Consider the following 25,682-nt stretch of genomic DNA (forward strand, 5'->3'; position numbering starts at 1 on the left):
CCAGAGTGAGCTTGGACATCAGGCTGAACCCAGAGACCAGGCTAGAATGGCATCTGCTACCAGTTCTACTGCAAAGTACTGGAAATCAAGTCTTCTCCCCCCACCTCAAAACCGATGTGAGATGCAAATGCCTCCAAGGTTTCTTTTCTTGAAGAAAAGGTGAGGACTTGTTATGGGTTAGTTCCTTAAGACAGGATGTATCTATTCATTAAAAAAAATAAATTACAAATAAAGCAGGAAGCCAACTTGCAGAAGTACACGGACCACCATATAGACTAAATAACTGCTGACAGATGACATTTTAAGACCACTAAAAGACTGTACTAAGTTGCTAGTACATAAAGAATTCAGCCAAGATTTCTAAAGGAAATTATCAAACTGCCAAGCTGTATATACCCTGTTGCACCTGAATTGATTTGGACATAGCATGAAAGATGGATGGTAAGTTAGATCAGTTTGCAGAAGTGAGTTCAAGGTAAATCCAGGGAACTGAAATATCAGGAAGCAACTTCTTTACAAAAAGAACCAGTTAAAACTAGATCACATAGACATAAATAGCAAGTAAGATGGCATGAGGAAGAGTCAGTACAGCTTTTGTAGACATTATGACTCAAACCTACCCAAGGTTTATGATACCATATAGACAAAGACATTAGGATGTTATCCCTACCTAGATATCCTTAAAAAGACCTGAACTGCTATAGTTTGCAGGAGTGGTTCCCCCCTTAACACCCAGCTGAAGGATAAGAACTACAGGTAAGAAAACACAAGGCATCTTTTCCATACACGGAGTCTCAAGAATGACTGTAGTGGCCATTCTTTTCAACATACCCATAATGACTGGAATGTGACAAACAGGGAGGTAACATGGAGTATTGTATACAGTTCTGGTGTCCTCAATATAAAAAGGACATGAAGCTGTTGGAATAAGTTCAGAGGAGGGCCATGAGCATGATCAGGGGACTGGAGCACCTCCGGTATGAAGACAGGCTGAGGAAGTTGGGGCTGTTCAGCCTGGAGAAGAGAAGGCTGCGTGGAGACCTCATAGCAGCCTTCCAGCATCTGACGGGGGCCTATAGGGATGCTGAGGAGGGACTCTTCATTAGGGACTGTAGTGACAGGACAAGGGGTAACGGGTTAAAACTTAAACAGGGGAAATTTAGATTGGATATAAGGAAGAAATTCTTTCCTGTGAGGGTGGTGAGGCACTGGAATAGATTGCCCAGGGAGGTTGTGAATGCTCCATCCCTGGCAGTGTTCAAGGCCAGGTTGGACGAAGCCTTGGGTGGCATGGCTTAGTGTGAGGTGTCCCTGCCCATGGCATGGGAGTTGGAACTAGATGATCTTAAGGTTCTTTCCAACCCTAACTATTCTATGATTCTATGAAGTTCACTGGCGGTATGACATGTTCACTTGGAGCTGGAGCTTCACACAAAGTACAGTGGAACAATCCCATGACCATGAGCAAATAGGCAAGCAAGAGTGCAACGCTGCTTTTATTTCCACAAACAAGTCAATGTGCAAAACCAAAAATAACCCTGCCTGTGAGTACTGCTGAATAAGCATCAGGAGTCTGAAGTCCTGTTTTAACATATATTTATTTTTTTTGGGGGGGGGGGGGGGGGGACGGGAAGCAGACACTACCTCACAAGGAAATACAGTATTAAGAATTAGGGAACTGCCACAAGCAAACCAGAATCATGACAAGTCATTAAACCCAGGGCACACCCACTCCTTGAGATCTGTGGGCTGTTATGACACTAAGGGTAAAATAGAATTAGAAAGAGTATAGAGAAGAGGAATTCCTAAAGCAGAAACTAACAGACCTGGCTCATTCAGCATGGAGAAGAGAGACAGCCAGGGCAGAGGAGGACAGACATCTAGTCAGTTACAGAGGACACGCATGAAGTGCCCAGAGAATGACCATTCCTTCTCTAAAGAAAATGTGTAGTGGATAGGAAACATGGAAATCATGTCCACGGAGCAATCTGACCTATCAATGTATTAAAATAATAATTTAGATTAAGCACTGGAGAAGGCTTATCAATGGGTAATGACTACAGTAATGGAGATGCACACTCCAGAGAACTGCAGCACAGCTTACAATGAAGCAGAAGGGCCAAGAAACAGAGGAAAACTTGCAGGCTTTCTACTTAAGCAACTGCTACCGATGCCCCAGAGACATGCAAGGTGCTCTTGGTTAACCTGTGGCTCGATCCACTATAGCCATGCTTATTGAGAGAGGAACCGCCAAAACTATGTTCACTCTGAAGCAGGTTATTGCCCTTTTTCCCCACTAAAGGAGGCCTGCACCAACTCTACTTTCAAATGGAGAAACCAGGACAGCCAGAAAGGATTTTGAGGTCACCCAGCAGGCCCCAGGAAGTGGCAGAAGGCAGGTTTCTGAGCCATAAGCTCTGCATTCAAGACATGGCTATTCCCAGCTGCTGGCCCCAGGTCCCTCTGCTCCAGGTCATGTCCCCCACCAGAGACAGCAGGACAGAGGGCTACTCAGCCAGGCTCATTAAACACAGCCCTTCTGCATGAACTAAGCTCACAATTCAAATTAACATCACTCATTATTATTTTTTTAAAATTAATATTCCTGGCTGTGAATTGTGGGTGTTCCGCATTACCCTAACAGGGGTGGGGAAGGACAGCTGGAGGGACAGCCACACCACAGAGGTCTAGAAGCAGAACCTCAGCACTGCCATGCTGCATCCTCCACGAAACACTGCATTGATTTAACAGATTTGCACCTTTAACAATTTGGCACAGACTTAAAAACTACAGTTGCTAAGCATCCTCCATGTAACATTTACTTTTAACAGCAAGTCCCACAGGCTGCTGCAGTATGCAGAAGGTAGAATACATGTAGCTTGCGAGTTGACAAGCACACGCCTAAATGCTGGCTCTCTACAACACAAAACATGATCCCCTCCGCCAGGGTGCCTCTCCCACTATTTCCATGTGAATTTACTACATCTAGGATGCGACACATTTCAGTGGTGCATACAAAAGGCGCTGTTTTCATAATGGGCATCTAGAAGTCTCTTCCTTTGCATTTCAGGCTAGGATAAGAACAAGTCAAAACGCAAAATTTTAAAGAACATGAAGCTTCCTGCACATATCTGATGAAGTCCTCCCAAAATCCCAACGTAAGCTCAATACTGTTACAAAAGCTGTTAAGATACCACAGCTGAACAAGGCCTTGAACACCTCTTATCAGCCCTTATTTTGAATATAACAAAAAGCTACTTTCAAAATAGCATGAGAGTCACACCACCATAAAGATTCTGGCTTTTTTCATGTTCTCAAAATAGCATGTTAGAAAGATGTCTATAAAAATAGAAAGTTTAGGTGCATTTAGCTTTCATCTCCAGCACCAGCAGAAGTCTATCCAATGCAGTATTTGCATAAACGTCCATAAAGTGTTCCCTCATCCACAACCCTGCTCTAATGAGCAGCACAGAATTGGGACGAAATGCAGGCAAACACTTGAAAGCCCTCCAGAAGATTCGGATGCTGGAGCATGCTTGCTCCTTCCCCACACATGGGAAAATTCAGTCTTCTAACTCACTTCAGTGAAGCCTGAGCGATCTAGTAAGAAGGTGGCAGGAAGCAGCATCACCAAAAATAAAACCAGAGAGAAGCTACTGAAGTGTAAAGTAATGCTTTGTTTCAGGCACTTTGTGCAAGTTATTTTCACCATAGTTCTTGACACAGGAAAGCAAACAACAGCAGCACCATGCTCCCTTCTCCTCCAAGCAAACCAGGAGAAAAGTGACTATCTTCAAACCAGCCCCTCTTGCTCCTTGGCTGCCCAGACTCACCCTCACTGCCCTGCAGCAGGGCAGGGCAAAGCTTGCTTGCTGCAACGGTGAAGGCACTGTGCGGCTCCCTGCCTTCTAGGAATTCCCTAAGCCACTGCTGGAGGATTAGGAGCTGTAATGCTATTAAACACTGCAATATCAAAATCTGAACTAGAGCACACAAACTCTGCCTTAAGAGGAGGATTTTCTTTTCTTTTTAACCTCTGGAAAAGCATCTAAGGAACACAGTGAGAACGCAGCATCAAAACTGGCAACTCTGCAAGCAAAACAGCTGAGTTTACTTGCACATTGAAGCCTGCCTGCTACTTCACATTACTGATTGCAGAGCAACAAGTTATTCCCACCCTAATTGGGTCCCAGTCGAAAATAGTCCCGTTATTTTTAGTGTAGTACTTAAGTATCTGAACTGTGCCCTGTACTGCCAAAGCTGGCATGTGTCCCTGGCCATACCAGGAATTCCGACATTAAACAAGAACACACACGCCACATATCCAGGCTGACTTTTGTTCTTCTGCGTTGTCTTTAGTGGGTGACTTTAAAGACTTTAAACACTAACAGCTGGCCAAAAAAGGCACAAGCTTATAAGATAATTCTGCATTTAAAGCCTCTCTACCAGCTACTGTGCAACAGGACAATCAACCCAGCAAGCAAGAGCAACGGGTGTGATACCACTGACTGGAGACAGTCAGTTTATTCTTAGCAGGGTAGGGCATGGATAGAAGATAAGAAAGGGATTATTTCAGTTCTGTTTTGCTTGTTATGGGTCCATACAAGTTCTGATTTCCCCTATCCTCCAGTGCCCCAAAAATGCCTCCTGCTAACTCACCCCTTTTCCATCCCCTTCCACACTGTATGTACACTATGGATAAATTTAAACTAGTCAAGAAACAAAAGGCCTGTGTTAAACATGTTTACACACACACAGAAGGAGGATTATGTAAGCTCTGTCTCACAAACAATATGCTTCTTCTGCAGAAGAAGCGAGATGATGAAAGCAAGACTTGTGCGTGTTACCAAGTTAGTCTTCCCACCTTCCATCAAAGGGGTGACAACCGTCCTGCAGCGTGCTAATTCTGGAGTACAGAGAGCAGAACAAAATCTGAAATAGTCACAGGCTCCTCCAACAAAACTTACCTGCCTCCGTGAGCTTAATGCTGCTTACCTTGTGCTTTCATTGTAAATTCATTTTTGTTAGACCGGGAAGAACAAGTCTCCATGAGGAATTTACTCTGCCCTTCATCATGTACTTTGCAGAAAGGAAGTTAACTCTATAAAAGAGCTTCAAAGACAGGATCCTAACCTGAAAGACAGCTGCCAGCCAACAAAAATTTGTTAGTCTGTATTACCACTAGACAATCTGTTCTTGAGACTGTATGTTCCTTTTCTGAGGCTTCTTATTTTGCGAACAGCATTAGCATTGATCACCATCTCCACTCTGTTAACATACCCTTACCCAACAAGCTTCTAGACCTGGTGGTGACGAAAACAAAGCTTCTAGTTTATCAAGAGATTACCTAGCCATTTTGGGTTCGGTATATTTCAGTAGTTTCCATTTTTAAACTATTCTAGACTCAGCAGAAACAACATATGTAAAACCTTACATGGCTTCCGAATTATGGCTGAGCACCAACTAATTGATGCTCTCAAACCCAAATTTGACAAAACAAGACGACGTGAAGATTCAACCTTCTGGCATTTGCCCATGAATGATTTCAATGGGTTGATTCTGGATGAAAGAACTTGCCACTGTATTTGAAGACAGCTTTCCGACAGTGACTGTTCTCTCACCTCCAGTTTTCAACTGGCTTCCAGTTAATCCTCAGACCCAAGACATTTAAGTTGTGCTGTTATCTATACATGACCAAAAGCAAGCAACAGTTAGTACTTCTCCCTCACCAGCTAAAGAGGTCAAACAAAGTCCATCCATCTACACCCCACTAAAAAAGTAATAACCTGAAGACAATCATAGCAATACCAAAATAAGTGAAGGTGAAGCAAGAGACATTGAAAGTATCAAACCCTCATTCTGTAATTCCACAGCAATAAAGTAATGATTAAGGGAAAGGTCAGTCCACTCATCACCTTCTCAAGCTACAAGTAACAAGGCCAAAACAACAAAAAAACACACAAACAAGCAACAAAACCCAATACTAGTAACAACAGGACAGAGGAGAAGGGGGAAAAAACAAAACAAAACAACCAAAACCAGACTGAATCAACAAAAGTTAGGTTAATCAACTTTTTACCAAATTAGCTGCTTTTCATGAAATTCAGTTATGAACATGTTGAACAGTTCGGGTTTTTCTTAAGACTTCAAACCATTAACAGTTATTTTTGAGAGTTCATAGCAGATTGCCAAGGTAACAGGGGCTGAAGAATGGCAAACAGTGATATCCTAAGGAAGTGGGAGGGGAAAGGAGTGGAAGGAATAACCTGAAGAATGATAGCTGTTGCTTATTTGCACGTGGATTCCCATTAAACCCATCTGCTAGCACTGAACATAGAAGACTGAACTCAACAAAACCTGATTGTTCATGGATAAGCCAGTCAAACCAACTGAGCTTCACATTACAGCAGAATTATGTATCACAGGAACATAGAGTAGACACTGAATCTTGACATTATCAAAAAAAAACATGTCAAAAGATTCAAACCACATTCCTATGAAAAGTTAAGAAAACTTTGTCATACCATTATCAATGCAATCAGTCATCTTATGGCAGATTTGAAAGTGACTGAATAACTGTACCATTTTTGCTAAGAGCTGGAAAAATAGGAAGACTCGCATAATAGGTTGACATACTGAATAACCTCCGCAGAGATCTGCCCTGGTCCCACACTATTCTAATACTAATGATCTAGATAATGAAGGAGCAAAATGACACTCATTAAACTTGGGGAAGCTACTAACTTAAAGCTGCCAGTCTGCTGGAAGACTGAATTAAAAGCAAGTTTTAAAAGCTGGAAAATTCTTTGTTGAGAAAGAGACAAATGCCATACAGGAATGTATAGAGGAACATATGTGAGAATCATGAGGCAACAGTTCTGTTCTACTTGTGACTGATAAAGCTTCCAGCACAATGCTGTATCCAGTCTTCAGGAAATTTCAGAGAAGATCAACTGGAAAATACCCAAGGAAAAGCAATAGGAAAACCACGGACTTAGAAAAACGTGACATCTGGGAAGAAAAAAGGAAAAACAAAGTGAACTGGAGCTCAGCCAGAAGAAGAGAAAGCAAGGGTCATGATGGTATCTTTCAAATATATGAAAGCCTGGGGCAGAGAAAGAGGGAAGAGCATTCTGCATGCCCCCAACTTTCAGAAGAAGAAACAGAAAGATTTAACGAGCAACAAGGAAGATTTAGGAAAACATTACTGGGTGGAGTGGCAGGGAGGGTGCGGTGTGAGGGCACTGGGGAAAGAGGAAAGAAAAACACCAAGTCAAAATTGCTAAAAGGAAAAAAAAACAGTGAGTCAACAGACAATACTGTCTGAGGAGTATGCAGAGTCTCCCCATCACTGTCACCAAACTGCCATCAAAAACACAGCCATGCTTCAGCTTTCCATTGACTAGCTGACCTCTCTAAACTCTCCTCTCCAGATCTAAGACTCTGCTACACGAAAAAATAAGCCTAACACAGATGCGCTGTCTCTTCTCTTTCTTACAAGGACATTACCCAAACTGAGAACACCAGCAAGCTGCATGCCAACAGCAACCTTCAGAAGCAAAATGTCTTAAAATAAATTAAAAAAAAAACAAACAAAAAAAAACCCAACCCACTACAAACCTTACATGTTAGAACATCTTTTTTAAAAAGTCTACCCCATGTACTCGCCTCTGTCGATACAAGGATCCAGCTATGTCCTAACAGTACAAGCAGACCAGAACCCAACAACAGAGAGGCACCCCGTGGAGGGCAGCACTAGGAGTTCTGCTCTTCAGTCTCACCCTGGAGGATGAACAGCAGAAACAACCACTTTAATGTCTTGAATGGGTTTTTTATACTTAGCCACAATCTACGAGTTATGGATCAAAAATCTCAAGGCTTCACTGGCTGTCAGGTTCTTGAAAAGTACAAGAAATTCCTTCCAGAAAAGCACGGAAGAGAACCATCTATACATAGTTACCTGAGCACAATTAAGTCAGTACTGTAATGTGCAACCCTACCATTCTGCAAGCTTGGCATCAACGCTTACCGAATAGTGAGCATCTCTGGAGTTCTGAGGAGAGAACACCCAAAAAAACAAACGTCAAGCCCTTCAATTTTTAGTTTTGTTTTCTTTTTTGCTTACGGATTGTGAGCACTGAGTTGTACCCACAGCATATTCCCAAACTGCATTGCCATTTGTTCTCACTATGTAAAACCTCTGGAAGCGTTCACAGGAAATGAACTTTGACTAGACACAACTGCAATCATTACCATCTTATTTGGCCCATTTTCTCTCTCCAGTTCCCCCACACACCACAGTTTGGTCTTCGTCACTTGCATCAATGGAAGTAGCTGGGGATTCACATATCTCCCAAACCCCTCTACTCTTGGGCAGAAGATTTACTTTAGCCTTTAACCATGCAACTGGAAGATCCTTAAGCATGCCACAGAGGCTTAAGGGAGGCTTTGAAATTGCATTTGCTTTGTATCATACACTGTCAAGAGGACAGTCATTCACCATCTTGAGTATCCCAGAGTACAATGCTGATATAAGGATAAATATTCGAGGCTGGTTCATGCAGTTTTCCTTAAATCTGACTAGATCTAATGCCCTCGTGTTTTAAGAAGTGGGAATTATATATAAATATCACAGCAACAGCAAGCAGGATCTAAGAGTTAAGATCAGGTTTCTATGCATGGGAGGGGCCCACTGTGGATTTAAGGGATTAGCACTAGTGCCCTCCCCTCCATATCAGGAATGACTGTCCACTCCCTGCTTTGCATCTTTACAACTGCAGATACTGGGATCTTTAAGAGCAAAGCTGATAGTCCACAAAGGCAAAGCACCAGTCATTCCTACAGAGTGACAGGGCTGGGGAATTAAAAATAAGGGATTTTTTTATCTTTAATAAAATCAGTAGTTGTAGACATTTTAAGTCAAGGTAGCTGGTCAGGCATTATCATTTCATGAAGCTCAGACATGCCACCGTTCGTGTTCACAGCAGAAGCACTTTTGCTCAGGAGCCTCACCATGTGGTAAACCCTGGAATCCCTGGCTTTCCGAACAGAGACAGACCACAGGACATGGCAAATAAACATCTACTCAAAAGTGACACTTGTGGTTTAGAGCAGGGCTGAAGCCAGGCCAAGTGTCAGACATAATTTAGCTACCTGAATCACAAGTGGGATGTTTAATATGCAATGAAGTATAAACACTCATTCTCTCACTTTTTTTCTTCTTCTTAACACTTCCTCCACCTTCGAAGAAGCAATCATCATCTCCGAGAATTTAATTTCCATCAGCTGGGATGTGGAAGCAAATACAGAGCAATGGAGCCATCACACTGGCAAAATAGAGGCCCCAGGAACAGCAGCCATTTCCCACGCAAACAGAAACACAGAACAGTCTGGGTTAGAAGGGATCTTAAAGATCATCTAGTTCCATGGGCAGGGACACCTTCCACTAGACCAGATTGCTCAAAGCCCCATCCAGACTGGTCTTGAACACTGACAGGGATGGGGCAGCCACAGCTTCTCTGGGCAGCCTGTTCCAGTGTCTCACCACCCTCACAGTGAAGAATTTCTTCCTTGTATCTAATCCACATCTACCCTCTTTCAGATTAAAGCCATTCCTCGTCCTCTCTCTACATGCCCTTGTAAAAAGCTGCTCTCCACATTTCTTGCAGGCCCTTTTTAGGTACTGGAAGCTGCTATAAAGTCTCCTCAGAGCCTCCTCTTCTTCAGGCTGAACAAGCCCAGCTCTCTCAGCCTTTCCTCGCAGGCGAGGTGCTCCAGCCCTCTGATCACTTGTGGTCTTTCTCTGGACCCTCTTCAACAAGTCCATGTCCTTCCTGCACTGAGGACCCCAGAGCTGAATGCAGTACTCCACGTGGGGTCTCACAAGAGCAAATTAGAGGGGGAGAAATGCCCAATGTGCCCAGATGCCCACCAGCAGCTCCAGGAAAGAAGATAATCCTATCAGTAATCATTTTCAGAGCCCTGATCCAGCCATGCTCTGAGCTAAGATGCTCCCCAAGCTATCACATCATCTTCACCTGAGGGATAAGGAGGAGAAAGCCTGCTTTGCCTTTTCTGTCCATCACACTAGAAATACCTACATGACTACAGAAATCAATTTGATTCCTTCTCCACTCACTGATTAGAAGCAGGTGCATTGGGAGAGGAACAAAAAGTCAAGTTAATTAAAAGTTCAGAATCTTGTCAATATTGCCCTTCTTTGTGCCTTCTCTTCTAGGTTCTCTGCATTTGTCAGCCAGCCTCTCTCATTTAAAGTAGCTTTCCCTCCTTCCTCCTCTCCCACTGCTGCAAAACACCCGTATGAGCAGTGTGGTCATTTAGAAAGTGACAATCAAATCCTCAGAACCAGACTGGAATGGTTTCTGATCTTTCTTTTACAGCAAGTGTCACCAAAAAAAAATTAGTTGGTATTCATCTAAACCCAAAATTCAGGCTAAATTTACATTCTTTGTTAAATTTTAGGTCTTTAGTCTGTACTCAGTTTTTCCTCCCTAACAGTGGGATGGCTCAGTTCTTTCTTACATCATGCAAAAGGGCTGGGAGACTTTGCAGTGCACCTTTGTGGAAGATGATGTTGTAATTCAAAGCCTTATAGGTTAAGTTAGTTTTAGGATATAGCTGCTTTAGGTTGCTCTGCTTTGGTATACACAAATCCTGTTATTTCTTCATTGATCAGACACTCTTTAGGGAGATTCCAGCCATGCTGCAGAATCATCTTCACTGATTAAAAACCAAAACATTTTGCAATCCAGGCTGCGCTAAGGCGACAAGGTTGTAAAAAGACTGCTGTAATAAAAGTGGCAGAAAGTCATTAAGATTCATTTAAGCTACCTGGAGTATCTGGTTAATTTTAAACTGCTAATGGATTTCAGAGGCAGCATCTCAGATGAAAGTCACTTTTAATGACTATTCCTTCAGTCCATTGGTTTTCCAGGGACCTCATTCAACCTAGGGTGTCAGGTAGCACAAGTTATCCCGTTACAGCAGTACTTTAAGAAGGATCCCAGAAGACCACAGGAAGACATAACCTGACGCTCTCTCCTCCAAGCTCCTCAGTTCAGCACATGACCACAGACCCACAAAGCTTCCATGCTACCACCAAGCCCAATGGCCCCCCAGCCCTGCCTGGGACTATGGCTCCCACTGCACACTCTGACACAAACCAGACCTGCACACATCATGTTTCTGAAAAGCTTCGTAGCAAGGTTCCAGGGGTACCAATGAAGTGTTGACTGTGGTACACGTTCAACTGTGGGGGAGATAACCTCTATCAGGCACCATAAAGGGCCTGGATAAAATAGTTAAATACAGAGTACGCTAATGTATTTCTGAAGCCATGTTAATGAACTACTAATCCTGACCTACAGAAGGACATTTGTCACCCTGACCATGAGATTCAATACATTCTTCCTTTTACCTTTCCCCTCATCTTCCTATGCCAGAAATAGTCAGCATAATCTATGGATCAACTGTATGATCTATACCGAACAGCAGCATATCACTGAACTACATCAACTCTCGAAGATCCTTCATAAGCAAGTCTTCAACATCCATAAGACATTCCAGAAACTGTGCCATAGACACAGTCCCTATCATGAAAACTTGCTATAACCCACAGTGTGAGCAGAGCACATTAAGACAGTGCAAAGCACACATGGCAAACTGGTTTTACTGCATCATCCTCCCTTGTGGCATACCTTGTCAAAATGCTTCCTCTTCCACTGTGCAGCACTGGCGCTCATCACAAACTCCAACTCCCTGTATACAGTCACCACTGGGGACTTTGGGCATTTGTCACCACCCCAAAGTGTATGCACCTCACCCACCCCTGAGAGCAAAACAGGTATTTGGGATGCTAGGATGTAAGACAGCATGGGCATAGGGCTGCTGGGAGCAGAAAGTGATACTGCTGATGAGCAAGTTGTAGGAAGGTGGCCTTGGCCACAGGACAGGGAGTAGAGAAAGCCACTTTGGGAACCTCCAGTCTTTTCACACAGCAAGACAGGATTTAGAAGAGTTTGCAAGCTCCTTGCATAAAGCACACACTTCCTTGCTTGGCTTCACAGAGTTACAATTGCAGAATTAGAGCATATTGGCAGGAAGTGGTGAATTAAGCCCAGCTACTGGACAAAAGCATCATTGTCCACACAGTACAGTGATTTACAGCTCAACCATAAGTTTTGCCTAAACTTCACTCTGACCACACAGCTTGAACGCATCCTCAAACACTGACTTAAGACACGGTTACATACAGGAAGAAAGCTTCAGTCCACACACACTTAAAAGAAGTTAAATAAAACAAAAATAACTAGTCCCATAGATGCTTCTCTGGCTGGATGAATCACTGCCCAAGTCAGTACAGACACAACATGGCTGAAGTTCAGCATACAAGTTTATCAGGTATACAGAGAAGAGGAAGAAACTTGGTATTTCGATGAAACCATGTTAGAGTGCCCATAAAATTATTTCTCATTCATTAATTCCTTCATCTCAATAGCACCAAACCATAACACAGCTATGCAAAACAACTGAAGCATTTTGAGTAGCACTTATTATAAAACCTGAACTTTCTTCAGCAGCTGGTATAGCATGCTCAGAGTAAAACACAGGGTATTGGGAGAACATTTCATGTGTTTTGCTGCTCTCCAAATGACTTTGCAAAAAGACAGTAACTGTTTTTAGACAGAGGCAGATCCCTTTAATGACAGTTCAGAAAAGATCTGCCCCTCAGCCCATCCAAAAATTCCCATATAATGGAGTTAGTACCCAGCCAGAAAGACTGAGCTAGTCAATTAGCTCAACCATTTTTGTTAGAATTATAGAAAAAAACAACCAGAAATGTTTCTGAAGAGAAACACCACTCACCGCTGTACAATCCAGAACCCAAGAACCCAAACCCAAGAACACATCTTCCCAAGCCTTGTTTGACAAAACGAAGGAAAGCCATGACATGTCACCTTGCCCCAAAAATGATTCTACATTTACATTCCACATTCCATGATTTACCACAAGCAAGACTAACTGAAATTACCAAAGAACTTACTTTGGGTTCCAATTTGCAGGGAAGAGGGTTTTGGTTTTGGTTGTTGTTCAGTTATTTTGGTTTTTTTCAGGCTAAGTCATACTAGGCTTAGCAAAGCTGCAAAATTTGAAGCTCTACCCAAGGCAGCCCCTCAAGAGTCACAGAAATTTGTAGGTGAGATCTGCCCTATGACCATCAAGCCCTAGTAGACACAAGAACAGTCACCTCCAATGCCTTTGACTTTGGCTACAGAAACACAGCTTGGTTAGAGTGGAGCAGCTGAACCAGCTCACAGGCAGCTCTGGAACTGAGAGACTGGGAACATTCCAGGACAGAACATTTCAGCCAGTAACTGGCCTGAAACAAGTATGTTTTACCACAGCATTTCAGTGCAAGTCAACCAAATCCCCAGTATTCCTCATAACACTCTCGTATGTATGAATAGCTATTACGCTTGATATTTCTCATAATAGGAATAATGATGAATTTAATACCAGTTACTTCCTCAGTTGCTCTGGTTTATGGTGATCGTATAATAACATACAGCTATGCATACCTTACATAATCTTCTGAAACTGTGAAGGTGTTATTTTTATCTTCTTTAAATGTACAAAAGCAATACTAACATTTTTGTTACAGTTGAGTTGCGCAGTAAAAAACCCCACCTAGCACTGACACATTTCACATTCATCTGAAGAAAACAACCCAACAACGCATGTCCATTTCCTTTAAGAAAAAAAGGACAGACATAAAGAAAGACATTGTTACTCAGATTCACATTTCAGGACAGCATATGGATCACATACAAGGTTAACATATTTTCCCTAACCCTACATGCCTAATCCCCACCCCCTTGCAGAAAATTCCCTTCAACAGGTAAACCTTGCAGCTACAAAGCCAGGTCTAGTCTAGCTTGTTTGTGTAGCTCCATTATGCTGTTGGAATTCACAGAGAAAAACCCTATGCTGGCTCTTCAGAAAATACAGTAGGCTCCTCTGGTCAAGCTGGCCTAGAAGTTTGCTGCCGCTAAAAGATGAGGGGACCCGTTCCTCACTCTCCCGTTTCTTCCTCTTGGTTTCCCTGGAAGGGCATCTCACCTTCCCCTGGAAGCCACCCCACCACATGCTTCCAAGAGCTAATCCCATCCTCTAACCCAGAACAAACCAATCCCAGAAAAAAAAACAGTACATAGGACAGCTTTTGAGAGTCAACCATGAACACGTGTAGTGAATGACCAAGTTTCTCCAAGTTAAGAGAGCCAAACACTCTGACAAACTTGACATTGCCTTCTGGTAGCAGTGAGCTCTTAGCATGGCCCACATCTTTTGATAAATGAAGACCTGCCTTTTTTGCAGGGAAAAAGCTTCTTCACCTCTTCGTATTCCAGATCTTTCACAACAGAAATTTGTATTTCAGCACTCTACAAAAGGAAAAAAATTACTTGTATCACCGATGGCTGCACACTGGCTGTCTCCCTTAAACTCTACCAAGTGCTACCGAATTGACCTGACAGGTTACTTCGCATCACCCACAGAAAATGTCACCTTAGCTCATGTGAATTTTAAATTAAACTTCCCTGGGGAACAAACCCTGTAAGGAAGAGCTGGACTGTTGGACCTGAAGGGCCCAAGAAGTTCTCCAAGATGAATGCAAGCAAAACTAAAAGTCAGGCTGTTATAGCACAGGACTCCCCTATGCACTGCACTTTCCAAATCTGTCCATTTTCTAAATGCCTATGAGAACTTCTCCTGCTCCTGGGAAAAAGAGTTGAACCATTTGCAAGTAAACCAGGACAAATTATACATTTACCAGAATTAGCTAAGGCTAGCATGACATCTTGCAATGCCATTCTCCTACTAAAAGCTGTATCAGCAGTAATGTTTCTCAAAGGACACTGGGGAGGGAGGTTACCAAACAACAACTCAACCAGGTGTTGCAAGTGTCATCACACATCTAAACTCATACTGTCATGCACAGCATCAGCTGAAACATTCTTTGCAGTACTCCTCTGACTTTCCATGTGCTCACAGTGTCATCCAACTAGGATGCAGCAAGGAACTCCACAGAGATTTTCCACAGAGATTTTTCCTGACCTTTTTAACATCAGCTCTGTAACAAAAAACGCATGCTGAATGCAAAACAAGCCTGAGCACACATCAGAGATGCCAGCAACCCGAATAGCATTTGCTCTGCACTCCTATGGCTCATCTCATAGCCTCCTTGCTCAGTTCTCCTGAAGGCTTACCGGGAAAAAAAAACTCCAAACCAGCAATGCCTCTTCAGAAATGTAATGTTCTAATAACCTACCAGTAAAGAATAACAAAAGCTATCAGTTCATGAATATCACATATGCTCTGTGACATTCTATTTGGATCATTTCTAGAGCATAATAATAGGGGCTATTTTGATTGCTTTCCCCTTACATGGCTGCCCTGGTTTCAGCTGGGATAGAGTTAGTTTTCTTCCTAGTGGCTGGTGCAGTGCTGTGTTTTGACTTCAGTCTGAGGATAATGTCGATAACACATTGATGTTTTAGTTGTTGCTGAGCAGGACTTACCCTGATCAAGGACTTTTCAGTTTCTCATACTGCCCTGCCAGCAAGGAGGTTGGGGTGCACAAGAAGCTGGGAGGGGACACATCCAGGACAGCCAACCCCAACTGACCAGAGGGATACTCCATACCATTTGAGGTCATGCTGAACAACAAAACTGGGACAGGACAGGTTGGCCAGGGGGTGACATCCCACTGCTCAGGGAATGACGGGCATCTGCCAATGGGTGGTGCACAACCACATTGTGCATCACTTCTTGTCTATATTCTTTTACCATAGAATCACAGAATGGTTTGGGTTGGAAGGGACCTTAAAGACCATACAGTTCCAACCCCTTGCCACAGACACCCTCCACTATACCACATTATTATTCCTTCCTTTCCTGTCCTATTAAACTGTCTTTATCTCAACCCACAAGTTTTACCTTTTTCCCATTCTCTCCCCCATCCCACTGGGGCAAACAGCTGTGTGGTGTTCAGCTGCCTGCTGGGTTAAACCACCACAAGGGCTTTCATTAAGAACCATCACTTAGAAACTGAAGTTAGGTGCCCAGCAGCCAGGGAGGAAAACCAAACAAACAAACAACTATCTCCAGAAAAAGAAAAAAAAAAAAAATCTACCACAAAACCCAAACAATTTTAGCCTCAACTTTTTGGACTTCAGGATTCCTGGAATGAAATATTTTATCACAACACAAAAGAAAGCTTATGGTTAAAGCTGGTGAGCTTTTTTATAAAGTCTTAAAAATGCATGTATTCTGTCTGGGCGATGGATGCTGATGGCAAATCCACCTCTAACATAAGAGCTAGGGGCAAGTAGCACTTTGTCCTCACAATTGTGCTGCACAGGTATAATTCTCTCGGAAATTGTTTACTACATTCCTTGCTGTGACCATGTACAGTAATTGGAACATCACTGTTAGAGCTGGACAGGAAAAACAAAAGCAACCTGACCCACCGAGAAAGCATCTGCCAGCACTTGAGCCATTGTTCTGCAAAATATCAAGGCTTGAATTCTGACATAATCCCCTGACATCTCGGGTGATGTCAGCACGAGCAGCTATTAGAATGAAGAATGATCACCCACACGACATTAATTCAGGAAGAATCAATGGCCTTGCAATACATATTTCTCCCTTAACATTCTCCTAAATGGACCTGAATACATTTGAGCCAGAAGGGAAAGCAAGCCTTTTAAGAAAGGCTTTGGCACAACACAAAAATATCACAAGCTTCTGAATTTTTAGCTCTTCCAGCTCCTTGAAGTTTAATTCCACACTTGTGCTCTGGTATAATAAAAGCTCCTCATTCCTTTCCAAGGATTCTCAGAGCTTTAACAGTACACTAAGCAAGACCAACCTACAGATTTTACCTTCCCCCAGTCCTTCTCACCCCCTCTCCCAACTCCTGTTTAAGGAGAGGGAACATTCTCCTATCTTAATCTGTGCCTAGTAGATGAACATCATGGAAAAGAAAGAAAAAAGGGAGGGGTGAGGGGAGGCAGCAAGGGGGGGAAATTGATAAAAAAGCAAACAAACAAACAACAAAAAAAAGAAAACAGTAACAGAAAGCCCCCACGCTTCCCCATTTTTATTTCAGCTCTTAAAACATCTGCTCTAATCCATTCTAACATACCACTATCTTGTCCTATCATCCTCTGTTAAAATCAAGACCTGGTAAAGTTTTCTAACAGTTTGTCCTTTCAGAAAGCATCCAAATCTTTGCTGCCAGTTAGTTTTGACATCTGAAGCACTCTACAAACACATGAAGCATGCACAGACACACAGCCTGGTTGCACTTTCCTGACCAAGAATACGTTTCAGGGTCAAAATGTTCTGTAACAGGAGCACCTGCAGTGAATGAGATTTGGGTGATATTTCAAGGATTCCCTTCCCTATGGTTTCAAAACCAAAATTAGCACTTGAAGATGACCTAGAAATAAAACTAAAAGAAAAAAAAAGGAAAAAAACAACTGCTGAAAGCCTAGGCTGTGCTACAAACCAACAACATGAGCCAGGGCAGAGATGCAGCCACTTGATCAAGTCACCAGAAAGTCAGAATTTAGATCCCAGGCACTGAAATAAGTTTCCAAGTGTTCATCAAGAGCTCATCTCCACCATGAAGACCTTATGGACATAAAGATCCTCCCTGCTTATTGATTTTTCTCACCAGGGATGCATAATGGAAGAATGATACTGGTCTCATGGAGCATTATCCACCCTTACTCCTCTGCAGCCTTCAGCAACCACAGGCTCAGCATCACAGCAGCCAATCAGTTTCTCAGATTTCTGTTGACACAAATTCTGCAGCAGTAAGCGTGAAGGGAATGCAAGGACCACACTCTGAAGGCTTTTTTGTGAACAAATGCAGACATCCCCACTGCTGCTCTGCAGGCCAGTTCCTTCCCACTGGGCTATAGGCTTATTCCAACAGGATGGCATGGCATTTCCTCTATGGTTTGCCTGCCAGGAAAGTCATTTCCTATTTTTGTCCTGTTGAGAACTAGTAGAAGCTGGCACTGATGGAGGCTGGTAAGAATCAGAGGCTGGTTTACTAGTGGTTTAACAAAACATGTGTTTACAATTACCCCATTCATCATGATCTGCCTGTATAAAACTGCCTTTTTGGAATTTGCCCATGTTCCTTGGGTTTGGCCTCCAAAAAAGCTGAAACAGACTCACTAAGAAATACATTGTTTGAATAGTACTGCTGGAGCAACACAACTGATAGTTAATACTGTAATCATTAATGCAACTGTTAGGCGTTAAGATCAACATAGCTGTTCAACTTGTTGTTGTTGGCCTAAGGATGACAGCTTAGCAGCAGGGGGGTAAGATAATGGGAAAACCTCTTGTGGTCTTCCCCTGGAGTCCAACAAAAGAATACAACAGGAATAAGACACTGGGTTTCTTTCTCAGATACTCTACAGTGTCCGTCTGCAAGAAGAGACAGTCGTGGTGTTCCTAGCAAGCTCTTGTAGGGCACGCATCATCTTTGCACCAAGAACCATGACTACCACCAAAGGCCCAAAGCTCTTTCCAGAAATACACTGTGCAGTATAATTTAGACTTACAACTCCCCTCACCTCCTCTCTGATTCACACTTTGGGGACAAATAAGCAGTGTGTTTCTAGATGGTAAAACAGAAATTCCTCACTGCTGATTCTTTCTCCAAGAAGTCGTAAAACTATTCGAGCAAAGAAGCCTAGCAAAAATCCCCATCATACCTGAACCAGCATAATCTCAAAGCTAGCAGCCTTTAAAGCTGCGAAGAGCTCTAAAAGACACATTTCACCTCCCTCAGTATCAGTGAGGCAGACTTTCATGCCATGTGCCTAGATTATGCCAGATCTAGTCTAGCAATCTACAAACTTGATATAACCTGTAATTTTCAAAACATACATCAGAGAACTACACATTTTCCTATCTCCAAAGTTATCATTTGATATCAAAGATATAATAACTTACCAAAATGACTTATCAAAGGTTTCTGAAAGTAAGGAAAAGGTCCCTCACACTAATTTACAGTATTAGTCACATGCTGTATTATCCATGCCGCTGGAGAAGGTCTCCTTCTCTGTTAAAAAGATCACCCAGTGAGAACAACCAGTCTCTGTGATGGCCAGCTTTTGCTGTAGCCATTCAGGGGCAGTAAGTCTGCATCTCCCCTGGGGTTAACTAACTGGGATGCAATTAGCAGTTTTCACTAAAAGCTCTCTGGGCTTGTAAATCAGCATTAGTGTCGGGTTTTGAAGAACCCATGTGATTCACCCTGTCTATACTTCTGTTCAACCCACACCCGAGTCTCTGGTCCCTACCACTATGGGCCATTGGACTGGAAAAACCCAAGCAGCTGCATAGCCACTGCTGCCTTCTCCTAACAGAAGGTGACTCACTGTGTCAAAACCTCGTGCTTTCATGAGTGTTTTCCAACACATTTTCAAGTTCATTGGCAGCAATGGCTCCCCTCCATTAAACAGAAATCACTGATCATTTCCTGTTACAGAGACCAGGAAAGACAGAACTGTACAAGGGCACTACTCTAAAGCAGGCTTGAACCTGCAATGCCTTCAGTTCCAATAATCTGCATGAACTGATACATCTGCAACCTGAAGACCCTTGGAAAGCAAGAAGGGAGATCAATGTTCAGGCAATGAATGCTCACCAGTGTTAATGGGAAGATCTCTTAAAGAGTTTCAGGATAACTTGGCTCTGGTGGCAACTCACTTCATGAATCCTTCGCTCTTCAGTACTCCTATGCACATTATAAATCCAAAAGCTGCCATAAACGCCACTCCTTTCAGATGAACATATGAAAAATGTATCACCTGTCTGTCTCTCACATCAGGTATCTGCTGAAGAGTCAGTACCCAGGGGAATAAAGCATGCCAACAAAGTGACTGCAGAATACATCCAACCAGATCTTATAAAGGGAGGCTATTCTGGTTGTTTCACCACTGAAGATATTAGCAGTCTGTTTGTAGACAGGATGCCCCATACTGATCAACAGTTTTCTTTTATGCTGCACTCATAGTGGAATCTGGCTTCCTTGGATAGTCCTCTTGTATCCACAACGCAAGAGGAGCCATATTGAGCTAGTGGGAAAACTGCTGTCCAAAAAGATCATCCAATTCAACAGATGGCACGAGAACAGGAAAGACCTGGCAAGGGACTAGTTCAGAAGTGCACAGCTCAACAAGTAAAAAGAAAGAAAAGTCAATGAGGTGACATCTGTTTACTTGACAGTATGTTTCATAACAACCACCAGTTTGGGAGAAAAACCGATAGGAAACAAGACTCCTTTGCCACATCCAAGCTTAGGCTGCAAAGTGCTCTCCTGACCAGCAGGCAGTGCAAGAATAGCAAACCTGTAAGTTCAGTGCTTATAAAAGGATCCCTCAGCAACCTCATTCCTCATAATTCCTAACAAGATTGTGGAGTTTCACCTTTTAGGAGAAGGACCTCCATTCCTAGATTTCCCTAGGTGAAGAGTCACAACCGGTATGTTTTGGACATGCCCAGGAGCAGGTCCAGCTTCCAAGAAAAACAATCCTAACTTCTTAGCCTGCTTTCCTACACAGGGAGGCTTATGCAATCACACTGTAGCCAAGCCAGCTGGCAAGCTCCATGCAAGCCTGACAGAGGCAGAGGTCTCAAGAGCTATCATCCTCGTTTGTGAAAACACTGGGCCAGGTGGGGCACACACAAGGAACATTGCACTGTGAACTGGCATCAATATCCTTACAGCTGAGACAGATCCAAAGAAAAGTAGGCTTCCTTAGGCTTAGTTTGGACAGAAATGCTGGCTTATAAGTAAGAAAAACTTTTCCCTTGGCCCCACTAGTGAAGTTCACACAGAGGTCTAGAGTAAAAAGCCCAGCAGGACCAGGTAAGATTTCTGCACAACTGTTTGCTGCAAACAGTGACATGCTCCAACGAACAAATACTTCAGTACATCCTAAAGACGGTCATCAAAAGGCAACCATTTGCCTCTTCCTGTCCCCCCAGCTCCCAGGTGTCTGACAAAGCACCTAAGTGCACATTCCCAGCACACACACTTCCCAAGACAGAGCTCAGCTGGTCTAAGCCAAAGTTTTACCTAGAAACTTGGCCTCCTTCAACCTCATCACCACAAACCTCCACTGCAGCACGTAGAGGGGGACAGCAGAAGGGAGGAGAGGAGTGACAGCACAGTCCCACCCCATGCGACACCACCCAGGACCCCCCAGCCAGCCTGCTGCCACTGCCATGCACGCACAGGGAAGCTGCCAGGGCCGCACAGTCCAGGGGGACATCTGCTAGTTCGGTGCTGTCAGAAAACAAACTCCCAGTGCAACACACTCCTGGTGCAGGCAGAAACAGCACATGACCCAGCTATGCCTTTCCTCTGCCAGCTGGGAACTCCCTGTCTTGGAAGGATCCCTTCGACAGAGAGATCCAGATACTTTTTGCCCATTTACACCCCAAGCGCAGCGGAGAATGTAGCCAAAGATTCCTATAAAAACCTTTGTGACAATTCCTGCTGGAGCCGTTTAAGCACTCACAAGATAGAGGGCTGCAAATATTTGCCTTATTCACGGAGCGCACAGTACATGCTTTAAGCAGAACTGAAACGCAGAGATCCATTTCACATTTGGGCAGTGCTTTTGGACTACCCAATAAAAAAAAACCCACACTGGAACATGCTATTGAAATCCAGGTGTGGCTGTATCTGAGGATGAAAGCCAACTCACACAGCGGTAAGGGAGGGGATATTTTGATTAACAAAACCAAGGAAAACCATGGAAGTACCACAAGATCTTTAATATGTGGCCAGGGCAAACAAGACCTACTTAAAGAACAAATAAAGTCCAAGTGAAGAAAATAAATCAGAGGATAACACGGTAAAATGATCACTGGAGGCAAGTGTCAGGGTCTCCTGCTCTGTCAGCTTACCGCTTGCAGTAAGGCTACCAAACAGTGCTCTCCACGCTTCGCTGTTTGCTCTACATTGTGCTGAATTTTAAAGAGTTTGGATTTGGAGAAAGAAAACCCAAGCAGCCTCGATACTATCATAACTGTACACAGATGCCCAGAGGAATATAGCTCTGGCACAGCTCTCCCTCTCCTACTGCACAGTGAGGTAAGCCCTCCAGGAAGGCTAACACTGCATGGTGAGAGCATCCTGCTGACCCCTGCACCCTTCCCGAGCCCCAAAATGATCACAAAGCACAGCCAGAGCAGCTATTTAAAGTCTCAAGCATTTTTCCTTTTTTTTTTCTGTGCAGGTTTTCTAATCTCCATGTGTTTGTGGTGGGTTTTTTAACCTGTCCTCATAACTCGCTCCTTTTAATCCTAGGATTAGCCTTGTTGCCCTTCTCTGCACCTTTTCAAGAGCTTTAAGTACAACGAGTCTCTAGACACAGGAATAGCTTGAGTTGGGAGCGTTAACGCATCACTGCTACATGTCCTATAAAATCTCTGTTAAAACAAGCAACTGCTCAGCACCTCTATGAGGCAGCACAATTTCAGCTGCCCCTCAGCAGCACAACTTAAGGTGGTAGCTACCCACATCCCTCCGATCCCCCTCTCACTTCCACACAACCCCTAATTCATTCTTCTTTAGCAAAGGGAAAAGCAAACCACATTCTTCAGGGCTGTTTCAGAAAACCTGATCAATGCTGCTTTGACATACCAGCAACACATGTTCCCATTTCAACAAATGGGAACATTTCAGGCAGACCACCACTTCAGATGGAGTGGGGCTCCGGGCTGCTGAATCAGCACTTTCCATACTGCTGGCAATACAGAGTTATGCGACGCTTCAAAGGGAAGCAGGGGGAAAAGGGGGAAGAGGAGGAGGGGAGTGCGCTGGCACTTAAGCAGCAGAAGCGGGCAAGAGGATTTTGCCGGAGTTCATCTGCCAAACCAATTAACTGCAAACTGTTCGCATAAAGATGCCACAGTTTCAGCCCCAGCTTGCAGTACCACAGTTATACAATGAGAGACCCGTGCGTGCGCGGCTCGCCCCGGCGGGGAGCACAGGCAGGAGACACCCGGTCCTCACCACCCTCTCGGGGCTACTGGGGGGCTGCCGGGCACGGCTCCGGCGCACACCCGCACGCCGGTCGAGCAGGATGGTGGCAGCACTCCGGGGTGGCCTTCTGCAAACTGCCCTCCCGCCAACACTGAGCCCGGGGGGACGGGGAGACACGGGCGCGGGGAGTTGGGGCAGCAACAGCACCACTTGGCGCGCCAGGTCTACCCACCCCCGGCGCAAGACGGGAAAGCCCGACTCCCGGCGCCGCTGGAGAGAAGCACGAAGCGGGCGAGCAAACAAAACGAGGCGCGGAAGGTCCGCGCCGGACTAAAGACCCGCGCCCCGCGGCCACCAGCCGCCGCCCGCTCCCCGCCCGGCCACGGGGGCTGCCCTCCTGCCGGCGGGAGGTGCGGTGGACGCTCCCAGCGGGCACGGCACAGCGAAGTTGGGGGGGGGGGGGGGCTCGCCGGCGTCCCCAGGAAAAGGAAGTTTGCTCTCCTCCTCCTCCTCCCACCGGCCTCCGCCACCGAGGAGCCGCCGAGCCCTCACCCACCCCACCCCAGCCCGGCCTCCCCCCGACGCAGCTCCCCCGGGGCAGCCGCCGCCGCCTCCCCCCGCAGCGCGTCCCTCGCTGCCCTCCAGCCCTTTACCTGCTGGGCGCCCGACCGGCCGGCACCCCCCCCCCCCCCCGAGGGGCGACGGGCACCCGCCAAGTTTCGTGCGGGAGCAGGGGGTCGGGGGAAGGGTCGTGCACGGCGGGGCTGGGAGCGCGGGTGGGGAAGGAGAGAGAAGGGATGGGGGTGTCCTCCAGGCGGCGGGGAGGAGGAGCACGGGCGGAGGAGGGCAAGCTCTCGGAGCCACGCGCCTCAGAAGTAACGAGAAAAATAAATAAATAATATAAATAATGAAATTTTAAAATTAAGGGAAAAAAAAAAAAGAAAGAAAGAATTGAGCAAGCGAACACCAACAAACCCCAAAAGAAAACACACCGGACGGGGCCGCTCGCGCCTCCGCAAAGGGACCCGGCGCTGCGGGACGGATCTGCGGAGAAAACTTCTGCCCGCCCCCCGCCGCTGCTCCTGCCGCTGACTGACTGATTGCCTCCGCCACCGGCTCCCGATGCTAACGGCGCCCCGCTACCGCCGCACTCTCCACTCGCGCCCAGCTGACTCCCGGCGGCGCCCCGCGCCCCGCCCAGCTCCCGCCCCGTGCCCGCCCCCGCCGCACGCAGCCGCAGCCCCAGCCCGCTCCTCGCCGCCGCCCCGGTGAGGGCAGGGGGCAGTCGGGAGTCCCGGTGGGGCGCTGGGCGGGAGCGGGGCTGGTGCGGAGCTTGCTGGTAGCACCCGTGCGTGGCTTGGTTTGGAGTGGGGGGGGACACTGTGTTCCCCTTAAAGCCAACAGAGCACTCGCGGCATCTGCGAACTTTCCCCCATCGCCCCGCGCTGCCCTACCCCTTTTCCCCACAGCGCTGCCGAGAGAAAGGCCCCGGGTCCCCTCCCGCCTGCGCCCAGACAGCACCGTGCTGTCTGGCTGTGCAGGGAGCTGCTCCATGCTGCCAAACACCCTCATGTGCCCCGATCCCGGTGCCGGCAGCACTCCTGCAGCCTGCCGCTTCTAACTTGTGTGCAGGCGGACCTGTGGGATGTCACCCCGAGGGTCAGCAGAGCTTTACCCAAGCTCCAAGCAATCCTACTTGCAAGCAGCTTGCAAGTAACTCGGACTGCGAAAAAGCTCTTTTAGGAGAAGCGGAGATGCACGCTTCCCTGAGAGCTACTGTGTAGGCTTCAACGCAAGGCACCGTGCTCCGGGATGTTCGGTTCACCAGACGCAGTAACACCTCTCGTAAGAAGTGGTCAGCACTATAAAAGGAAATCAAGGCCAGGGAGAAGTGGGAGAAATCTCTGGGCTTTTCCTCCCAAGACAGATGCCTGTACGCTAATGGGAGCTTTGTGGCTGAGCGCCCGAGCCGAATATATTTTGAAATGTAACATGAAACCTTGCTTGCTCTTGCTCTTTCTTCCTCCGTGGCTCTTCTTCACTGTATTTAAAGGAATGTTTTTGTTATCAGCCGCCCTCTCCATCCCCGTGTTTCCAGCCTGCTCTGATCTCACTTTGTTCTCACCACTTGCTCTCCCTGTTTGACTCCTCAGATTCTCTCTCTGGTTCCCTTGTGTGTGTGTCACCTCAGCCTCTCGGACACACGTGCCACTCTGCTGCCCGCTCACTGCTCGCCCGCCTCATGCTGCCGGCTGCCCGGCCTCTCCCTAGCACAAAGCTTTACTCGGCCATCTCCTCTTGATGCAATGCATTGCATTGCTCTTCAGCCTGTCAGCACCACTAGCACCGGTCCCAATCCCATTCCAGCCTGGCCCCTTAGGAGGTGGCTCCGTGCTCTATCACTTCTCAGCTCTCAGTTCACCCTTGTCTCCCCACTATCAGGCTGGTCTACCCTGACTTGATGTAAGCCATCAGTCACCCTGATTGTGTGGTTTTGGGGTCCAGTTTCAGAGTGCTGGTACCTCACCAGAGGAGAAGCTGCCTCCTCTCTGCTACTACAGAAGGCTCCTGTCCA

The 25,682-nt window shown here is 45.6% G+C and overlaps 1 protein-coding gene across 4 annotated transcripts in view; it reads right to left on the bottom strand.

The window, feature by feature from the left end:
* Window positions 1-24,292, bottom strand: part of GRB10 (growth factor receptor bound protein 10) — a 147,492-nt gene extending 123,200 nt beyond the window's left edge. For 2 of the 4 annotated variants that reach the window (XR_009963260.1, XM_062610913.1), the window contains exon 1: window positions 24,100-24,292. The gene's annotated coding sequence lies outside the window, so the exon portion shown is untranslated. Of the gene's footprint in view, window positions 1-24,082 lie in introns of all 4 variants that reach the window. The other 2 variants (XM_062610914.1, XM_062610918.1) reach the window with 2 other exon arrangements.
* Window positions 24,293-25,682: the final 1,390 nt, after the last annotated feature.

The sequence above is a fragment of the Pezoporus occidentalis genome, unplaced genomic scaffold, assembly GCF_034315485.1.
Source record: "Pezoporus occidentalis ecotype Australia unplaced genomic scaffold, CSIRO_AGI_Poc_V1 ctg15, whole genome shotgun sequence".
NCBI lineage: Eukaryota > Metazoa > Chordata > Aves > Psittaciformes > Psittacidae > Pezoporus > Pezoporus occidentalis.